This window comes from Pinus tabuliformis, chromosome 1_1 (genome assembly GCF_031772625.1).
Source record: "Pinus tabuliformis cultivar Carrire ecotype Pingquan chromosome 1_1, CPIR1, whole genome shotgun sequence".
In the NCBI taxonomy this organism is placed as follows: Eukaryota; Viridiplantae; Streptophyta; class Pinopsida; order Pinales; family Pinaceae; genus Pinus; species Pinus tabuliformis.
Genome location: NC_142297.1, coordinates 948,499,477 through 948,522,153, shown reverse-complemented (window position 1 = coordinate 948,522,153; position 22,677 = coordinate 948,499,477). Strand labels below are relative to the sequence as shown.

At 39.1% G+C, this 22,677-nt stretch overlaps 1 protein-coding gene across 1 annotated transcript in view; it reads left to right on the top strand.

The window, feature by feature from the left end:
* Positions 1 to 22,677, top strand: part of PEX12 (peroxin-12) — a 198,505-nt gene that overhangs the window by 82,945 nt on the left and 92,883 nt on the right. The gene's annotated exons all lie outside the window — the stretch shown is intronic.

Here is a 22,677-nt window from a genome sequence, read left to right as displayed (position 1 = left end):
TAGAATGATGCACTGAGGAACTGTCTGCTTGCACCTAATGAAATGACGCAAAAGGAGGGTTTGGACCCACTTCGCTGAAGACCAATCTGACTCTAGGAGAGAGGGACCGCAAATCTCTGAGCCGTAAAGCATTGCGGGGCGAATCAAAGTGTCCATGATGCTCATTTTGGACGAGATGTCCTGGAAATGGTGCCGGAAACACTGCCTCTCTAGAAGGGCTAGGGAGCCATACCCTTTGTTGATCCGACGCTAAAGGGCTGGCTGCAGGCTGAAGCGAGGCCCTGCAAACTGAACTCCCAAATATGTATAGGTGCTGAAAATCTTGATCTTCTCTCCTTTAAATAGGAAGTGGAAGTCTGAGGTTTTCTTGACTCCATTGAAGATAATCACTTTGGTTTTACCCAAATTCACAGTTAGATGCCTCTGGTCACAAAAAGCTGCGAGAGCATCCAGCTGTCTCTGAAGACCTTCTTGGGAGGGGGCTATAAGGGCAATATCGTCGGTAAAGAGGAGGATGGAAATCAGGACCTGGTGAAGAAGACACCCATCTGTATCCTAGATATGCTCCCGGAGGAAGGACTCAAGCTCATTGATATAGATCCCGAATAAAGTAGGAGAAAGGGGGCATCCTTGCTTGACTCCAATGGTGCTTCGGATGAAATCCGATATTCCTCCGACTGTGCGGAGACGGGAAAGGACAACCTCATAGAGGTGCATGATAGCTGTCAGGAGAGTCGAGGAAATGCCAATCTCTCTTAGCCTCTGGAAAAGATCTTCCCTCGGGACTGAGTCAAAGGCTTTCCGGAAGTCTACAAAGCAGCAGTACACTTTAGAGGATCGATGCCTAGCCTCCTCGATCACCGCACGAAGAGTAAGAATGTGGTCAATCGTCTGGTGGTCTGGGCGGAATCCTACCTGGCCCTTGGCCCTGAGTTGTCTCTGCTCAAGGAAATGGGAGAGTGTCCTGTGGAGTGTTGTAGCTTATAGCTTGGAGAATGTGTGCCCAACCATGATTGTCTTGTAGTTGTTGGGGTCGGAAGTAGGCCCTGACTTGTGGATTAAGTAGATAATATGGTGTGACCAACCATCCGGAAATCCATCCTGAACCACCTGGTTGAAAAGGTCCACCAGATATCCTACTAGGGGGCGAAGCCCATGCTTGAAGAATTCTTCCTGGAAGCCTTCTTCGTCTGCTGCCCTGCTGCTATTCATTGTCCATATTGCCTCTCTGATATCTTTGTCGGAGAAAAGGTGGCAGGAGGTGGGGGGGGAAGTAACCTGAATCAGAGGCTGCCCAGGAATGTCATACAGCTGGGAGGTGTGAGAGAACATTGAGGCAGGATCAAGGTCGATTGGGGTAGGTGAGCGCCGGGAAAGGATGGTCCCCCAGAAATCTTTAGGGGAGCGAAGGAGGAGAGTAGAAAGAACCTGTCTCCTATGGGCAATGAAAAGGCGCTTCTTGCGGTGAAGGAGGCGACGGTAGGCTGAACAGAGGTCTGGGTATGTTGGTAAGGAGTTCCAGAATATGTAATATGTAATATCTAAGGAGTTCCTAGGAGTAATATGTAATTGGTAAGGAGTTCCTAGGAGTAATATGTACAAGATGAGTGTGTCACAAATCTACGGCACTATGTTAATTTTTCCTTGAACCTAGCACCTGGTAATTCATTAACCTAACAGAGTGTAGATCTACTGAATTAAAGCACAACTAGGTTCTTAACACAATTAGTAGAAGAAAAATTACACAACCAATCTCAGTCATAAATGATGCAAAGAGATTCTGCGCAATCAACAATTCTTCAATGAATCTGAACTTACTTGGGCTCCTGTCCTAGGATAAAGGCCTAATTGAGAAATGACAAATACCATATGCCTTGGATTTGATCCAGTAGATCAGGCTCTAGTTTGGTCCTCAATTAGCTCGGTTGATTAGGATCTCCAATGCTACCCTTCTGTACTTTCTCAGACATTGCACATTAGAGTATCACATTGCTCACTTGAGAAAATTTCTCAAAGGCTATTGCCGCTGTATGGTGTGTCTTCTCTTCTTCTTACCCTTGCTTTTATAGCTTTACATTGAGCTATATTCCTAACCCTAATATCCAAAGTGATTGATGGTTAAGATTAAAGCTCGCCTCACTTGAGATCAATGGTTGAGATTAAAACATATTCATTAAAGTAAATTACTTTGCTTTTCCTAAGTTTCTTTAACTCAATTAATGAATATATAATTATGTGCTTTTCCTAAGTTTAAACTTATGCCAAGCTACATTAACAACTTTCTCACACTTGAGCAAGTGTTCTAATTAGATGTGTGGGTGACTTCTTGCATGCCTAGACACTTAGGCCTGTGCAGAAATATCTGCTCGAGCTACAAACATTAACACTCCCTATTGGTGAGGGAGGTACTTTTGCCTCCTGGAACTGCATCTCCTGCCATGTTTATTCCCATGGAACTGGTAGCCTTCCCTACCACCTGGTTTGAAACATCCTCCAAGTCCTGCTCCCCTTGGAATAGTTTCTAGAATCCTCCTACTACTCAACATCTTGTAAGGTCATCACATACCAATAGACATTCTTGATAGACTTGGAGGAATTTGTTGACTACTCTTCCCCACTTGAAATTGATGGATGACTCCCTCTGAACTGTTCAACCTTTGGAGCCACCCACTCATTGTTCTTTGTCACTACTTTTCTTCTTGCCATTGCTTGAATGGTTTGTCCCTTCAGCCTATATAGGTTGCTCTCTCTAACTCCAATGATGTGGCTCTTGTTAGAGCTAGACCCCATGGTCTGACCAATGCCTGTCCATCCTGGAATGCTATACAAAACCCCCCTACTTCTATGTCATAGATACTAAAAGAAAACTCTATTGAAGTTCTGGCACCTACAACACGTCCTTTAACATCAATTTGCCTCTTGACTCAAGCTGGAATATCGCTGTCCCAATCCCTTTCCCTACATGTTGGTATCAACACCAAAATCCACATGTAGTTCTGGGTCCCACTCAGTCAGGTTGTCAAATAGATGTTGTGCCCCTGTCATATGTCGTGTGGCTTCACTGTCTAGTAGCCATGTACCAACTGATAAGGTGTCCGAGGAAAGGTTGGAAACAAGTGTGAACTCGGTTTCAAACTTCTTGACAAACTCTTCATGAGCTTCTGCCGATGTAGCTATAGTTGATTGATTTCCCTTTCCACCCTTCTTCTTCTTTGGACACAATGAAGCATAGTGTCTCGTCTTGTGATAATTAAAGCACTTGACCTTAGGCAAGTCCTTTTTCTTTGGTTGTGAGGTTGACTCCTCACTCTTGCTGCTCGAACCTTCTCTCCTCATTGCTCGACTAGCAAGAGAAAGATTCTCATCATCCCACCTTTATGATATTCTCTAGACAATGATTTCTCCTAGATTTCCTTCTGAGTGAAGTCATCCTACAACCTGATCCAAATAGGTAGTTTCTCTCATGCCAGAACACCTTCTCACAAAGGTAGCCCATTATTTTGTGAACCCACTTAAGGCTATCATTACAAACTCCTCATCTAACATGGCTACCCCAACAGCTCCAAGCTCATCTCGAACTTGTTGGATCCTAGTGAGATATGATTCCACTGTGTTTGGTTTAGTCATCTTGGTGTTCCTTTGCTTTTCCCTCAACACCATTTTTCTGTTCTGGTTTGTTGGGAAAAATATTGAGATTGTGGGGGGGGGGGTGAATTAGTATTTTAAAACTCTCTTAAACCTTTCAATTTCTTATTCAAATTTTCTTACACTACTGTCATCAAGTAAACTAGCATATGTATGCGACTATGATGAAGGAAAACAACGTATATCCAGTTAGCTAACTTTTCATATATTTCATCATCTGTTCTACTTTAACCAATATTTCATTACTTCATTAGCCTTTAATTTTAATTGAACATTAACCATGAGCAGTGAGAACAAAATAAACCATCACACATAAGAAACACATCCACACACGAGGACACCAAGTTTTTAGGTGGAAACCCAATGTGGGAGAAGACCACCGCTGCCGTCGTCTCTGTCTTTATCTTTTATTACAAAGGAAAACATCTTACAATCTTTTACTGGCGCAGACTCATACCAGTACACAGACATCCACCTGCAGAAGGCTACAACCTTCACTCGTTCTCCAACACCTACTGGAAGGGAGCTCCAACCCCTTGATCTCATTTATTGGTACCCATCGGAAAGGAGCTTCAACCCCCTGATCAGATTTACCAGCTACCACTGGCAGGGAGCTACAAATTCCTCACTGAAAGCTCCAACCCTCAGCACCTCTGTGGACCACGTTTCATAATATTTCATACTGGATCCACCTAATCCAAAACATCAAACTTGTAGGCTACTTTTCATTATAATTTTAGACTGGACCCACTACCATCATTTAAGCCCAATACACCAATTAACAATTCTAAAACCAATCACTGTATCAAATCACTCAATCCATGCACCAATTGAATCATCAAAGCAATTACTGAATCTTAATCAATCAACACAACTAGATCAAACTAAACCAGGATAGATCATATCAATGCACAACTACTCATCAATGGGTCAAACACTGTTACCCATCACAGAAACCAACCGCTGCTACTGCAAACCCTGATCAACCATATGTCAAAATATATACGCTACTATTCTGAGTCATACCCACTTATGTACGCGCTTCTCCTTAAGAGGAATTGTGTGCAGATCTTAAAATACTGAACAACCGAGCCTAAATCATTGTCACATTGAGTCAATCATTGAATCACATACTGAACCCATCACAAATTACTGAACTAGATACAAATCATGACACAACAACATCATCTCTAGTCAACATATCATTCCATAGACAATTCAACTCAACCAGAACTGTCAAACACAGATTATCATGAGAGAGACATCATTGACAAACAACAACAAACATAACAAAACCGATCAAACATCAATAACAACTCATACTACAAAAACCTAGCAGATGTACGTGACTCTTATGAAGCACTCCCACGTATGTACGCGCTTCTCATTCACCACACCTGCGTACATATATGTCCATCCTACAGATTATATATGCGACTACCCAGAAGTAGATCCGCGTATGTACGCGACTTTTCAATGTCAAACCCATGTACCGATCTGTAATCACTGAGACATACCTTTGTTGCAACACAACATCTGTCAAATCCAAATCTTGGCATGCAAATTGTTACAGACACACATCATAATATCATCATCATAGATCTATCAAACTATAAAAAAATTATTCAATATGTGGTCATTTTAGATCTATTACATTTGATCCATCTCCATGCTCCCTGGTGCACTCCTATTTTAGATCAAGTAATTCATAAATAATCCATCATATGCACAATCTAACACTTTGATCTCCATCTCCTTCTATAGCTTAGGCCTTAGCCAATACCTTAGGCCAATCCCTTGGTAATGCCGATGGTATTCTTTGATGGGATCAAATATCCGTTATCGCGCTCATTACTATGGGCCAATACCATGGTAAAAACCCATGGTATTAACAATACCATGGTGTAGAAACTATGCGTGACTTTTCTTTACCATACTTGTGTATGTACACAACTTTTCTTCACAGGACCCGCGTATACTTTCCTAAACTTCACCTTTATCATCTTTCTGTCTCTGAACTGATAGTCCTTTGTCCATCTCATCTGTAGCGTCTGCATAATCATCATGTTGACATCTTTATCAAGTAGGTTGCCATCAAGGACAACACATTATTCATAATGCCAACATGGTTATCACTATGATCTAAACTTGTCAGTGTGGTCCACATCTCATGGGCACTTGTCTTTCCTGATATGTGAAAGATCACATGGTCCTTCATTGCATCCATGATTATATATCTAGCTTTCACATCTTTCAAATTCTGGGTAGCCAGAGATGTAGCATTTGTAGGAGGTGTAGCCTAAGTTTTTGCAAACTCCCATACACTATTCTCCATGAAAACTAATGCTATTATCTCCTTCCATGGATTGAATTTATAGGTTCCCTCCAATTGATCCTCAAACCTTAGACCGGTTGTGGCCATCTCGAAATTGAAAAATCAACTAAAGTGTTTCTAGCTGTCATATCCTGATTGGTACGATCTCCCTCTCTCCCTTTAAGGGCTGACCTTTGCCAATCACTCTGATATTGTTGTCTCTTTTGGGCCTACTTCCCGTGAGTTCTTGCAGATCTGTTGGCTCTGTTAAGTTTCCAAATGCTAGCGCCGTTTATTTTCCCACGACAACTAATTTTATTCCCAACAATTTATTTATTTAGCAAAATAAATTCTGAATTACCAAAAAATAAAATCACTGATTTTTTTAACATCTAGAGATAGATATACGACGGAATTTAAATCAGAGAGATCAATCACACATTGCAAAAATAATTCACCCACAACAATTCTTCGTAATCTATTAATTTGGAAAATCTGGGTTTTCGACCCATGAAGATACAAGGAAAAATACTACAATTGGAACATGTAACTTGACCACCGTAGGATGAATTCAACCCAAGGAATTTAGCCTCCTGGAAATCGAGATGGAGGAAATCAATCCCACTGATCACCACAAAATTGGTCTCTGTGCCAACAATTAGGCCTTGGTAATTCGGCCTACCCAACAATTGCGCCTCACTTCAACGAGTTGGTCTTGCAATCTCCACAACTTGGCCTCTTGGATTTGCCCTCAAATTCTACTGTACTTCTCCTCCTCTGCACTTTAGTCTATTGAGCCACTCACACCAGAGAAAATCACTCTCTCTTGTTGTGACTCGCTCTCTTGAGTTCTTGTGTGTCTTCACCTCTTCGCTAGGATTCTTTTATAATCCTCATTTAGCCCAAATCCCTAACCCTAATCTCCCTTCTAGAAGATTTTGGAGATCAGTGGTTGGGATTTTTTTTAAGTCACTTAAATAACTAAATTATTTATCCTTAGAAAATGACTTAATAGTCCACAATAATCAATTGACTTCAATTATTTTACTTTTCCTAAGTGAGACTTAGGAAAGAAGACATAAATTACTTACACCACCAAGCAAGCACCTAAAGAGTAAATAAATCATCTTTCACATGTTAAGACACCAAGCCTATGCAAAATACCATCCGAAGCTATCAAAAGCTTCAATAGGCTCTGTAACCTGAGTTTCTGCAAACTCTCATAGGCCGTTCTCCATGAGAACTAGTGCTATTCTCTCTTTCCATGCATTGAAGTTATAGGGACCCTCCAACTTGTCCTCAAACCTCATACCAGTTGTTGCCATCTCAAAATCAAGAAATCAACTAGAAGGTTTTAATTGTCACACCCTAATTGGTACGGTCTCCTTGTCTCCCTTTGAGGGTTGACCTTTGCCAATCACTCTGATATCGCTGTCTATTTTGGGCCTTGATCACACTTCGGACCTATTGCCCATGAGTTCTTGTGGCTTTGCTGGGTGGACTCTTGCTTCAGGTTTACTCCTATCATCGACCATCACTCAACTTCTTTAGCACAATTGATCACTCAACACCATTGTGGCTGCGACTGCTCCACTTGCACGTGTTTGTTAACCCTGATAATCTATCACGTGTTTTGTTCGCTGCAATTCGACTTTGTCTGCTGGTTGCCTCCGCTGCCTAAGCCAATGCTTATTTGTTTTCCCCATGGGCATCATCCTTCACTTGCAGTGTCTCTCTTGCCTTGTTTCCTGTTTGCACTGCGACCCACGAACCCCCATAGGTTACCTTTCACGAACTGTTAGTTGATTTTGATGGCTTGTCGGGCCTTGTCTTTGCCCTACAGCCCAATTTACTCGTGTTCCTCTGCCATGACTTGTTCTGTCGCGGGAACTGTGGCCCAAGCTATGATTGCTACCTCTGCTAGCTATTGGTGTTGTTCCTTGGTGTCGGCCTTGTTCGCGTCACCTTTGTATCATGCTCTTTCTATTTGTGGCTCTTGGTTGCTACCTCCTATGCCAATCGTGGCTGCAATTGCTGGCTCGTGAATTGTCACGTCCTTATCCGTAACTTGTATGTTGTCTCCCCTACAAGCTGACCTACCCGCCATAATCCATCTGCTTGTTTGTCGGACAGTTTGTCCTACCTTCACTTTGTGCACAGGCTTCCTGACAGGGTCTAACAACCTTGTCACGGTTGTCAACCATAGCCATCACAATCCTTTTCCTTTTTATTTATTTATTATTATTTAAAACTTTGAAATTGGGCTATGCACGTCTGTACCATTGTACATATTTTCTTTTGGCCCAATGATAGATTTCCTTTGGCATGTAAAAACAAATATTGCACCTTGTACAATCATGATCGAACTTTGCCTCGACGATCCTTGTATGAACCTGGTTTCTTGTGTGATTCACTGATTGATTTTTACAGTTTCGGGCTTTGTTGTTATGTTAATTTTTCTTTGAACGTAACAATCGACAATTCATTAACCTAGCAGATTGCAAATCTACTGAATGAAAGCACCTCTAAGTTCTTAACACAATTAGTGGAAGCAAAATTACACAACCAATCTCAATCACAAGGGACAAAAATAAATTCTGCTCAATTAACAATTGTTGATTAAATTTGAACTTACTTGGGCTTCTGTCTCGAGATAATGGCTTTACTAAAAAAATTACAGATACAACATGCCTTAGATCTGATCTAGTAGATCAGGCCCTAGATCGGTTCTAGATCTCCTTGGTTGATCTAGAGCTCCAATGTTGCCCTTTTGCACTTATTTGAACCCGACACACTAGAGTATCACACTCACTTGGGAAAATCTCTCTCTCAAATAATTAGTTTTGATGATAAAATCTAGGGTTTGCAAACAAACCCTAGTAGTGTCTAACATTGTTGAAACCTTAGATGCATGGTAGGATTGTTATTAACTGCTAATATATAAGGCTTTATGTCTCAAAGTTGGAATCTAGGGTTTGCAGTAAATCATAGTAGAAGTTTTGGTCGAAGAAGATCCTCTAAGAAGGGTTTGCAGGAATTCCTGCGAAACAATGGGTCGAAGAAATCCTAGATATCTAGTGCATGAAATCCTAGATATGTATTTGCAACTAGCAATACACACCAATATCAATACATCGGAGTTAGACATATAACAATTTTGATTAGGCTATGGTTTCGATCATACAAACAAACAAATACCTAGGGATTCATTCATAGGACCTTGCTATTGATATTATACATGATTAGTTCATAAACCCTAAATTCCCAAACCTTAAAGATCTAGGGTTTCAATACATAGCATAAACATTAACAACAAACCCTAAAGGGCAGGGTTTCTATCATAACAATACCAAAACATCAAAACAATAGGAATTCTAGATTTCATCAACAAACCTAAGTAGACTAGGGTTTCATAATCAATATTGACACACCCTTAGGTTAGGGTTTTACAATGAACCCTTTTAGGGTTCCACAAGAATAATAATATAATGAGGGTAGATTCAATCTAATGATTAATCACCCTAACAAGAATCTTTATGATTCAAAACCCTAGACATAACCATGTCAGTAATGTGAATGACCGTACCTTTTGCATGAAGAGAACTTTATAACAAAGCTTATAGTTTAAGACATACCTCGAGTTCTTCCTTAACAAACCTTGTAGCACATCAATTCTTGAAGGGCTTCCTTTGCAGCATAACTTCTTCCATGCTTCAAGTTTTGAGGTCTCCTCCATAACCTATGTGTATTTTGTAGTCTTTCCTACCAAGGAGAACATAAAAGGTTATTAGCATATAATACAAACAAGTTTTGATGTTAGGAGGAAACCAAACATGAAAAGATGAAACAAAGAATAATATACTTATCTTTTGTAGTGACCCATCTTGCGACAGTTGTAACATTCAATCTTGGATAGGTCAACTTTCTTCTTTGGCCCTTTGAACTTTTTGAAGGTTCCCTTCTTCTTGTGATGAGCGAAATAGGCATTTGAGATGCTCTCTTCTTTATCCTCCTTCTTGTTGCTTACTAACGATATTCTAGCTTCTTCTTGACTGCATGCGTTCCACATTTGTTTGAATGTTGGAGTATCCTTCCAACTGTTGATTCTTGATGCAAAAGCACTCCAAGATTTCGGTAGACCTAGAAGAGCAGTGATTACGAGCTCCTTTTCTGGAACAATTTCATATATTGCTTGGAGTTCATCTCTAATTCTGGATATCCTCATAAAGAAGGATGCCACAATATCTTAATAGTTCTTAATTCATTCTTGAGGCTTGCAATTTGACCAATGTTCTTGATTATGAATAATTTGGATAGAGCCTCATACATTTCTTGAGCAGAATCTCTGTTGGATATATATGGAATGAGGTTGTCCTTTACTCCATCCATTATTAAGTTCATGGCCAAGATTTTTGTTTCTATGAACTTTGCTTTCTCTGCTTCATATGTAGGCTTCTTAACTTTTCCTAGAACTAGATCCAAAACTTTGTTTTTCTCTTGGATGAGATCTATCATCTTTTTCCAGGCTCTATAATTGGAGGATCCTTCTAATTTGTTTCCTCCCTTCATTCAGTTTGACATAGTTCCTGTAGATACTAGACTTCTCCTTTTATATAATCCTTTTCCTTAATGACCTTCTTTCAATCTCCTTTTCTCCAATAGATCTTTAGGCTGCCTTTTTCCTCCTTCTTCACCTTAGCTTTGATTCCATGTTAGAAAATCAGAAAGGCAAAAAGATTTTCTTATGTTGATAATTACTTGTGATACTCTTATGTTCTTATTAACTTTCTTATGTTATTCTTTTATCTTTGTTTCATAAAGCAATTATCAAAACAAACATGAAGATCAGGGACACCAGATGTAGGCGGACAGCCAGGGCTAAAACCCAGTCAATAAATCTTCCTTCAGTAATTCAGAATGAGATAGACTAGGACCCTAGACCAATAGACCTTCCTCCTCCACCAAGTCAACCCTCAAACTATTCTTCCAACCTTCAAAGATCAACTGCAACAATACTGCATCAACATTGCTTCAATACTGCATCAAAGACATATTTTCGACCTACTGCATCAGAATTTCGGCCCAGCTTCAAGACTGCAATTTCGTCCCTCCTACAACTTCAGTTCCTTCGGACATGTGAGACAAGAGAGAGAATTTTGACTAACTTAGCAAGATAATGGTCTCCTTCTCCTTCATTATCCCTTTCCTTCTTCCTTGGAATTTGTACCTTTTACTGCTTCCAATGACTGCAATTTGAACTTGTTGTGTGTCTCCTCCCAAATGAGTCGAGTTGTTGCTTATATATAGTCCTTCTGGGTGATCGAATCCTTCCTTTGAGGCCGACTTGGTGGAGGAGGCCTAATTGACCTAATTTACATTAAAATAATTTTCTATTTTGACAAATAATTCCCAAGAAGGGTTCTTTAATTTGTGACATGGACAAGGACACTTGACATAAACCCTAGAAGTCTTCAATGGAGACTTTGACCTAAAAACAATTGACCCAAGCATGAAACCCATGCTTTAATAAGTCAATTTATTTAATAATAAAATTTCTTTTTCTTTCTTTTGGTAAATATAATACATCATGACTCAAATACAATTATGAAGACCAACACTAGTTACATTCTTCAACAAATAGTAAGGTCTTTGAGATGCCAATGTCTTTGAGCCTTTGGAATAATGCAACCCTAGGGACAAAATCACAAGATTTTTGGAAGTCCACAAAACAATAGTGCACTTTTGAAGAGCAATGATTTATTGATTTTGTAGCCTCAGAAGGTCTTTTACATTGGCTTGGTGTCTTAGCATGTAGAAGATACTTGTTTTCTCTTTAGGTGCTTGCTTGAAGTAAGTGATTTTATGATTTCTTTCCTAAGGTTAACTTAGGGAAAGTACAATAATTAATTTAATTAATTATTATGGACTATTAGGGCAAAGTTATATGGATAAATAATAAAATATTTTAAGTGACTTAGATATAATATCTACTGTTGATTTCAAGGGAGGCATAGGATTTAATCTTAGCCATTGATCACTCAGGAGGTTAGTGTTAGGGATTTGGCTTAATGAAATGATAAAATGAGCCTAAGGGAGAGGTGAAGACACACAATTGTTGAGGAAGCAATTTTCTTAAGAGGGAGAGTTTCAATTAGATTAAAGAGAAGTGAGGAGAGTTGTAGTAGGGACTTTCAGGAGAAATTTTAGGGTAGCTAAAGCTAGAAAGGAGAGAGGCTAAGTCAACTGAAGAGGAGGGCCGGAATATCTAGAGGTTGAATTTCTCAAGTGCGTAAGGGTTGTACGAGGGAAAAGAGAGGCGTTGAATTGCTAGTGAGGGAAGCTAAGTTTTCTAGAGATATAGTCTCTTCAGTAGTGCCGATTTCCTTGAGGTCGATTTTTCCTAGTGGAGTCGAGTTCCAGGCTCTCACTAGTTGTATTTTTCTGCGTATTCTTTGTGGGTCTAGGCCGAAATTTTCCTTAGAAATTTAATATGAAGGAATATTTTGTTGGCACAAATTTGTTGTTGTAGTGTGATTGATTTCCTCATTTTACTTCCACTATATTTTATTTTCTGAGTCAATATACCAATGTGTTTATTTTGTTAGCAATTTAAAAAATATTTGAGATAAATATTTTATGAGTTTTTTAAATAAATTGTTGAAGTAAATAAGATCTAGTATAAAAGAATCTAACATGGTATCACAACTATAGAAAATTTGTGGGGGAGATCATATATTAGAAGTGTTTTACGACAACAATATTTTATTTATTTATTTTTATTACAATAAGTGTTTTGTGGATAAATCAATTTGGTAATATGGCATCATCAAGTTTGAGGTGTGAAGATAGGTTGGATGGGGTTGTAAACTTCAGTCCATGGAAGGTGTGGATCACCATGGTTTTAATGGCAAACTATTTGTGGGAGATTGCAAGCCAAGAGATTCAAGTTCCTTAGGATGCTAACTAATTAGCTGAACATAAGATAAAAGATATAAAAGTCAGGGGCATAATTTTGGATGGTGTGAAGGATCACATAATCCCTCACATAACAAAGAAGGATTCAACCTATAAAATGTGAATGGCCTTGACAAAGTTGTACTAGAATGACAACCAGAACAAAAATATTGTGCTAAGGGAAAAGCTAATTAGCATTAAGATGAACAAACTTAAGACTGTGGCGTCATACTTCACAAGGATTCAACAGTTTCGTGATGAACTTTCAGTTGTTGGGGATAGATGGATGAGATGGATCTTGTAAAAGTAGCTTGAAAGGGTGTACCAGGGAATGGGCTACATTTGTGATAGGTATCCTACCTAAAGATAAGCTTCTTGATTGGGCTAGATTGTGGGATGATTTCACCTGAAAGGAGATTTGGAAGGAATACATAATTGATAGACAACACAAAGGTGGAGATGAGGAGAACCTTGCTCTTGTTGGGCAAGGAAAGAAGGGAAAGGGTAAAACCAAGTAGAACTAGTGGAGGAGCACCTTCATAAGGGAAGAAAGACATGAGTAAATTCAAGTGCTTTGCATGTCATAAGTTCAGTCATTATACCAAAAAATGTTCAAACAAGAATAAAGGCAACAACTGCATCTACACAGAGAGATGAGTTAGCGGAAAAAATGAAGAGGAATTTGGTCTAGTATCATGTCTTTCTGGCACATTACAAGAGGGGTGTGGTTTGTGGACAATGGAACATCTCGTGACATGATGGGATCTCATGATATCTTCACCACTATGGCCAAGGAGCATAGAGATCTACATGTGGAGCTTGGTGACAACATGAGGCATGCAGTGGAGGGCATTGGCAGAATACAGTTCTAGATAGACTTAGAGAGTCTTATGGAGGTGGAGGAAGTAATGTATATACTTGGGTTGGAAAAAAATTTACTCTCAGTGTTAGCCATGGAGAATAGATGACTTGAGGCCAACTTCACGAGAAGTGAGGTTGCTGTCGGGACGAAACGCGCTGATCCTAGCATGAGGTGAGTTACAGGAAACATGGAGAACAACCTGTCTTTGTTGAGAGGACAACTAGTGAAAGCCCTAGTACATAACAGTGACAACTAGAGTGAGATTTGGCAGAGGATGGGACATCTACATTACAAGGCTCTACCACTATTACGACAGATGGTCAGTACAGAAGGGGTCCTCAAGGGAGCAACCTTCAACAAGGTCCTACAAAAGGGGTCCTTGAGGGAGCAACCTTTACCAAGAAGATCAACTATAACTTGATAAACATACTTGATACCCTTGCTAGGGTTCCAAAATGGATAGACAATGCAAGGCATAAAATAATTATCAAACTAAGAAAGGAAGAAGGAGAGGAGTTACCCCAAAATGTCTTCCCTCAAATGTTAGAAAATCCATTCATTGAATTGCCCTATTAGCTTGTAGAAGACTCAAGCATTCACAATCAATCTTTATGCACCAAATAGAAACTAAGATAAAAAATCTTCGAGAATTGACATCAATGTCCACAAAGAAAGAACACTTCTAGGTCGATGAATTTTCTCTTCGAGGCTGACTTGTACTTTTTGAGTAATCATGGTTCCACATTAAAATAATAATCTCCCCATGTGCGAATTAAATTCTTCCAAGGGCTAAAAGGGTCTCCTTAGGGTGAGAAGGGCTTCCCCAAGGAGGGAATTGCTCCCTGAGCTGCCAAATTTCAACAAGTAGGTTGTCAATAGAGGGGAGGGGGGAGGAGATGTGGGTGGGAGGATGTCTAAGAATATCATAGAGAGAGGTGGTGTGGGAGAACATGGTTTCGGGGTTAAGGTTAGGTGGAATGGTATGGGATTGAGGAAAAAGGGCATGCCAAAAGGCTTTTGGGGAGTGGCGGAGGGCATCATAAAGTTCGTCCCATTTGGGAGAGAAATGCTTGCTTTTTCCTATGGAGGAGTTTATGGTATGTTTTGTGGAGGTGAAGGGAGAAAGATGGGTCATGTGTGAGGGTGAAACGCAGTTTTTTGTGGAGGGACTTGAATTCATCATCAAACCAAAAGTTCATGGGGTAGAAGCTAGTGGTAAGTTTATGGGTGTGATGACAAGAAGAGTGGGAGTAGGAATCAAGGGTTACTTCCATGAGGATCAAGGAAAATATTTCGTATTTGGTTGTGGTTGTGTCTAGTGACTTGAAGTGGGAAATGGGGGGAGTAACTCTTTATGGTGGGTGATGTAAGATGTGGCATACTCTATCTAAAGAGAAGGTGGTGCACGTGGGTGTTGGAGTGAGCTGGGGGATGTGGAAAAGGGGAGGGGAAGTAGAGAGGGAGAAGGTGAGGAGGGTGTGGTCTGCCATGGGGAGGCGAGAAACTGAGGGGTGTTATGTATGTGGGGGAAGAAACTAGTTGGCACTTTGAAGGAAGCAAGTAAAAGTGTGTGAGCCCGTTCAATATCAATAAGCCATGAGATTCACCCAAATGTAAGGGGTATCTCCCATAACTTATGAGGGGTCCATTTTTATGTTGCAAACTCCTATGAAAACTCACAGACTTTCGCTGTAGCTCTTGGAGGAAAAGTGTATCCTCGACTCTATCATGGAGGGGTACATGTAGGTCTCTGGTGCGGGCATTGAAGTCCCCGAGAAGAATGAACTCAAGAGTGTAGTAGTGGGAAATGTCTGCATAGAGATTAAGCAAAAGGGTCTCCCTTGGACTCCCGATGTAGTACAAAGTGCAATGAGGCAATGGGGAAGTAGCAAACTATAGTGTACCTATCTTGGAGAAGGGGGTTGTTTTGATGGAACCAGACCCGCAAACATTTGGCATGCTCATTTGATGACATCATGGTATTATTGTTATGGAGGGAGTCCCATATAACACAGGCAAACCCCAAACCCTCTAACATTGTTAGATCTCATCTCGTGTTGAGTCTTGATACAACCATGCCCAGTGGTACCGAAGGATTAGGGGTGATGTCCACATGGGGTTTGCATAGGAATAGGAGGTCGTGGTACCCAACTGCATCACAAAGTGTACCTAGTGGAGACAAAATCATGCTATTACAATTTCAATATATAATGGAGATGGTGGGCCAACTCCCCCTAACATGTCCCCTAGTTGAACAAGATTGTCCTTTGGCCCAAGGGTGGGAGTATCCTAAAGGGTTTAAATCACGAATGATGTCCTTGAGAATAGTTGCCCACTTTTGTTCTTTCCATGTAGTTGTGACACTGTCCCTAGATAACTTGAGTTTTGCTTGTTGTGATTTGGTGAGGTCAAGATCAAGAAAGATCCTCTATGTGGGTTGGACAAAAGCCAATCTTCTGTTAGCCCGAAGGGCTTTGAGTTAGTCTTTGAGTGTCCAAAAACGGAGGAAGAGTTTGGAGTTGGACCCCATCCACGTGCACTCAAGTCTGAGTTCCTTTAGATCTAAAGTGTTGTGAAGGAAATAGTTGCCTATCTATAGGGGATTTGATGGGGCCATGGTAGGGGGAGGGAAGCCCATGTACTCTAAGATTAAGCTGTTGGGATCGGTAGAGGCATTCCTTGTTTAGCCTTTCTTGTACCACCCCTTTGACCATGGTGAGTAAGGGAGATTGTTCCCTTTTTGGGACTACTTCAACCCAGGAATTACGTGTTTGTTGCTGCATTTCTATCTCATGTTTAAAAATGGCATGTTTTGATCTCATCTCTTCTTGTAAATTTTTAATGTTTGAAATTTATTGTGTTCACATTTTCGAAACCAATTGCTTTAGGTCTATTACTTCTGAATGAGATGTTTGTTTTCATTTTCAAGAAATTCCATCTTCTATAGCAAATTATTGACCTGGGATGCCCAAAGTGAAAAGTCCCTCTCCATGGAAATATTAAGGGGGCTATAGATTTATCCCTGGTTGCTATCACAAATGTTGAGGGTTTCCAATAGTGACATTGGTGGAGGTTCCTCTACTAAGTTAGAAATGCCGCCCAACCTAGCTCAGACACAGAGCCTCGTCCACTACCACAGTTCAATTTAAAGCTACGACTTGGGAACCTTAGGGTCACTGTTCCCATCCACTACTTCCCTTGTTCGCAACTCGCAACTTAGCCATGGTACAATGATTTTAACCACAACTACTAGCCCTCTCTTGAATCCCCTTGAAAATGAAATGAAATTGCTTCAGATCCTTAGTCAGAAATTTCAAACTGCTGTAAGGCCGTCATCTTTAAGGATGAAAAAAGGGGAAAAATTTAAATTTTTAGCTGTTTGATAAATGTATGGATGACTCAGCCTTCAAGTGCTCGCTTTGGGTGGGTCTCTTTGCTAGTGACTGGGTCGGCCTCTTCATGCCTTTGTTGTGTAATACAATGGGTTGTTTGAATTCTTTCATGGAAAACTTGGGAGGACGACAGACAAAAGATATTGAGGGTGGAAACAACTTTCAAAACCCACAAAACAATTAGTTTTGAATGAGCAATTGGTGTCCTTAAAGAATGTTGAAAAGCTTGCACAATGCATTTGTGAGCCGTTTGAGTCCTTCCAAATGGAGGACTCCATGTTCAAGTGCACGAACTAGGTGGGCCTCTCTGTTAGTGATAGGTTAACTCCATGTTTTGGTGAACTTCCCAATTGGAGCATAATAAATTGTTTCTTCTCAAATTCTATGATTCAGGTACCTATAAACTTCAAAGGATCGAGTTGCTATTGACATAAAATGCCATATGGGAACTAGTGCTTCAACTGTTACCTCTATGGGGCAACATTGATGTGCAAAAGCTGTAATTGTGAAGTCCATCCTCCTGCTTGTGAATTGTGAATGGTTGAGTTATAACTATACATCAAGGCCCTTTGAAAACTAACAAACATAATGATTAATGTCAATCAACATGTATTAAGTAATTCAAAAACTGAATATAATTAATGTTATGACTAGAGGTGTTACGATATATTGAAATTGAAATTATATTAATATCCACCAATGATCAATATAGGGCAAGGGGATTTAAAGGTATAGGTAGTGTTACACTAAAATCTAGTCCCTTAGTGCAAAATTCTAAGTGACTTAGACAATGTATAACCATGGGAGTGACACCATTGTCACCTCAACAACTACTCCCCTTGTTTTAGTGATGTATGCTCTCCAACAAAAGGGAGGCTTTCCTAGTAGATCTTAGGGATCAAATAACCCAATCAAGTTAGGCTAAGTGCCCCCTAAGGGTTCTACAATGATTTACAACCACAACCTAAGGTTAGGTAATTAGGGTTTAGGGAGGATCTAAGAGTAAGTTTCACGTTTGAGTTCAAAGGTTCCTATGCCTCTTTTAGAGACTTAGGTCAACCATTAGATGGTTAAGATAGGTTCCCAAACACACACAATCAAGAAATTGCATATGGCTATCATAAACTAGCATGAGAAATTACAAATTGCAGCAACAACAAACAACAAATTTATCCCCGAAAACTATGATAATAAATTGTAAAATGAGGCCTAAAATTATGAGGAACCAAGAGAGTAAATTGCAACAATTTTCTATTGTTTGAAAGGCATATACCAAGATTTAAACCCTAGTTGTCAATCCTAATTTAGGGCTGGAAAATACACAAATGACACTTTTGCTTTTTGAATGTATTCCTAACAAACAATAACCCTAGGACAATAACATCCAAGACAATAAATGCTGAAAATGTACTATTTTGCTGTAATTAAGCCTAATTTACCATAGAACAAGTAAACATATGATTATTGGCACAAGAGATAAGACTAGTGCCTTATCAATCTAGGGCTAATGGAGTTTAGGAGTGACATATCCTTGGAATAAAAAAGATGAATGTGGGTTCAAAGAGATCAAGAGAGACTAACTCGTGTCCCTAAATCTTCTTGTTGATGACTGTGGCAACAGATAGGTACTCTCACATTGGCTAAGTGTCAAGCATGCAGGAGTCCTCCAAAGTTTCCTTATCATACTTGCTCAATTTATTGAGTAAGTTGCTTTTGTAATTTAGCCCAACTTATGAAAAGCACATAATTAATTATGTTGGCTATTGAACCAAAGAAACAAAAGAAAAGTAATTATTTACTTTAGTGGATTTGTTTTAATCTCAAGTGAGTTAGGTTTTAATCCTAGCCATCCATCGCTTTTGAGATTAAGGTTAGGGATTTAACTCAATGAGAAATTATAAAAGCAAGGCTAAGGAGAGGAGAAAAACACAATATGAGTGTGTGATACTCATTGTTGAAGAGAAAAGAAGTGTTACAAGATCGAGTGGAGGTTAAGGCCGAATTGATTTTCTGAGCACAAGAAATTGCTAAAGGCCATATGTGTGAGCGAATTGAGGTGCGAAGAGGTTGAATGTTTGAATAGATTACGGGCCGCACGTGTGGATGTCTTATGTGAGATGGGCCACAGGTCTGAGGGCTTTGAGAGCTGCAAAGGCTATGCAAGTGGAGGAAAATTCAGCTGGGTGTAGATTGGGGTTTCCTGGGGTAGGTTTGACTGGTTCTAATTTTGCTGTAAAATTTCTATATTTTCTCTGTGGACCATTTTCCCACTAAGGGAGCCCTTATTATTCAGATAAATAAAAGTGAAGAGTAATGTGATCACCAAACCTAGCTCACAATGAAATAATCTAGAAGACTTGGAATATAAAAGTATCCATTTAGGATAAATAAATATACATTGAATAAATATGTGAAAAAAATGATATGATTCGGTTACAAATGAGGGCCCCATATAAATACTAGGCAGGATGCCCTTTCATGAATAGTCATGTCCCAACTAATAGACGTGTCCTATCATAATTGTTAATCATACTTATTAATTTTATTAACATTTCCTTCCCCTTTAGAAATGCTTTGCCCTCAAAGCATATTGATAAAAAGGCTTAATATCTTTTTCTATCTTGTAATGCTTTCATGTCTCTTCCAATTCTTGGAATTGTCATCTTCGATGATACAAGATGATATGAACCTTTGAGTGCTGAGAAAAATTGTCGAATTGAAAAATGATTCAACCATATCAATTCGATCTTCTGTGAAACCTGCACTTACTCAAATTGTTCTCATAAAACTTAATTTTGCTGGCATTGATATTTTCAGAATGCAAGTTAATTGTTTTTGTCTTGGGTGATATGGGTATGCTGACTGGTTGAGATATTTGCTCTTATAATTTGGATGTTGATAAGGAGTTTTTGTGACCTGATTTTCCCTTATCATGCTTGTGGAAATTTCTTGATTTACTTCAAGTATATGAGTTCCTTCACATACTAATGTTGCTTGGTTGATTGCTAGATCTTTACTTGGAATTTTGATTGCTGTACTACAGCCTGTTGATAAAAAGGCTTAATATCTTTTTCTATCTTGTAATGCCTTCGTGTCTCTTCCAATTCTTGGAATTGTCATCTTCAATGATACAAGATGATATGAACTTCTGAGTGTTGAGCAAATTGTCAAAATAAAAAATGATTCAACCATCCCAATTTGATCTTCTGTGGAACCTGCACGCACTTTAATTGTTCTCATAAAACTTAATTGTGCTGGCATTAATATTTTCAGAACGTAAGTCAATTGTTTTTGTCTTGGGTGATATTGATACGCTGATTGTTTGAGATATCTACTCTTATGATTTGGATGTTGATAAGGAGTTTTTGTGACTTGATTTTTCCTTATCATGCTTGTGGCGATTTCTTGATTTACTTCAAGTATGTGAGTTCCTTCACATAATATTGATGCTTGGTTGATTGCTAGATCTTTACTTGGAATATCTATTGTATGTACAACAACCTTTGAGCATGTTTTGGCTTCAACTGGATTGACATCTTTGTGAGCTATGAGATTAATGGGGTCTATGTTAGATTCCTTCTCCACAAGTTGCACCTTTTTACTTGAAGGCTTTGATGCTTCCATTTGATTATGCTGTTCTATTATGTTTTTCAACAATTGTTTATCATTCTTAAGCTTGTTAATTTGCTTAGATAGATTTTGATTATGATTTTTTAGACGTGAAAGTTCTTCGCTCTTTAGATTATTGACTTTGTTCTCGGCTTCTTTATTTTCATCTTTTAAATCTCTGATTTGTTCTATTAACCTTTGTTTTAAGTGCAAATTTTGTTCTTTCTCCATTAGATTATTTTTGAATTATTTTTCAAGATCTTCTTTTTCTTGTTCTAGTTTTTTATCATGCTGCCTCATATCCCCTTGATTTCTTGACATGCAAAAGTAATTTTTGACTATAGTCCTTTAGGTGAAAAATTTCCTTGTCCTTTTCTGTTGACTCTTTGTAAAACGTATCTTTGAGATCTTAATAGTTATTTTTTAATACCTTTCTTGTTTTGTTGAAGTTCTGCAATTCGTTCTCTAATCTTTTATTTGTATGTGTATTACATTGATATTCTTCCATAATAAATAATTTTCCACATATTGGACACCAAAATTTGTAATTTTTAATAGTCAAAAAATACTGAAATTCCATTTCATAAAATGAACATTTAGTCCAAAATGTTGACTTATGTATGGAATTCATAATTCACAGTTTCACTTTTCCAACTCACCTCCTTTATTATAAATAGGTGCACAAAATGTGACATTATCACTAAAATATAATAATAATAATAATTCTTTATGAAAACCTTCACCTTCTTTACAATTTTTTTGATATATGTTTTCCTTATAATCCTCTCTTCTATTTATAGGGGTTTAAACACCTTTGTTGGAAGAAATTGTCATTGATGTCAAAGGGTGAATGGGCTATTGATATAGATGGTACACCTCGTGGGTCCTCTTGGTTGGAGAGATATTCAAGTTTGAAGTTTGATGCCCCAAATGAATGGGTGTGTCTCCAGTTCATGCCCCAAGAAACCATGGTCTAAAAGTTCAACGTTGCTCCTAGAAGAAGGTCTAAAATGTGATTTACTTTGCCCCAAGTCCATGTGTTCAAGTTGGCCCTCCAAAAGAGGAATATACTTTGTGAAATCGGTTTCAATATGTGTTAAGGTTGGCTCCATAAAGTATTTGAAATTTATTAATTTAATATCTACGTAAAGATTAGTTTGGTTCCATAACTTGGGGGTGTTTTAGGGCAGGTTGACCCTCCTTTAAGTCCCCTTGTAAAACTATATATAGGGCACTCGTGTGCCCTCAAAAGGTATAATTTTTCCTCCATCTATTCATGTGAGTAGCTCATAAATTTCTGAGGCCAAGGGCAGAATTGCTTGTCTGGAGAGGAGGCCGAATTTCTTTCTTTGGGTTTTGGTTTACTTTTTCTATTCAGAATTGCTGGGCTAAGACTGAGTTACTGAGCTTGATCTAAGGCCTAATCTGACGTTACTAAGGGCGTGTTATAGGACTGTTTGAGGTGCGAGTTTAAGCCACAGAAGAAGGGCCGAGTCTAGCCTGTGAAAACTGCAAAGAGAGGCAGAATTGGGCCAATTCTAGCTGCAGGACAGGGGTCGAGTTAGCCCTGTGTAGGCTACAGGACAGGGGCCGACTTTGCCACATGGAAGATGCAGAGAAAGGGCCAAAATTAGCACTATTCTGGTCGCAGAGGAAAGACCTGTTTAGACCGAGCTTTTGTCTGATTTGAGGCTGAGTTTCTGATGAGTGTCTAGGCCGAATTACAGAGGTCATTTAGGGCCTGTTTGAAGGCAAAGATAGGGCAGGTTTGATGAAGCAGTTAAAGGACAGATTGGTGGCATGATCATAGCTCAATAAAAGGACAGATTTATGGGGTAGATCGATGCCTGTTTAGCCTGCTTTCAAAGACAGATTTAAGAAGCAAATCTCTAAGGCATAGT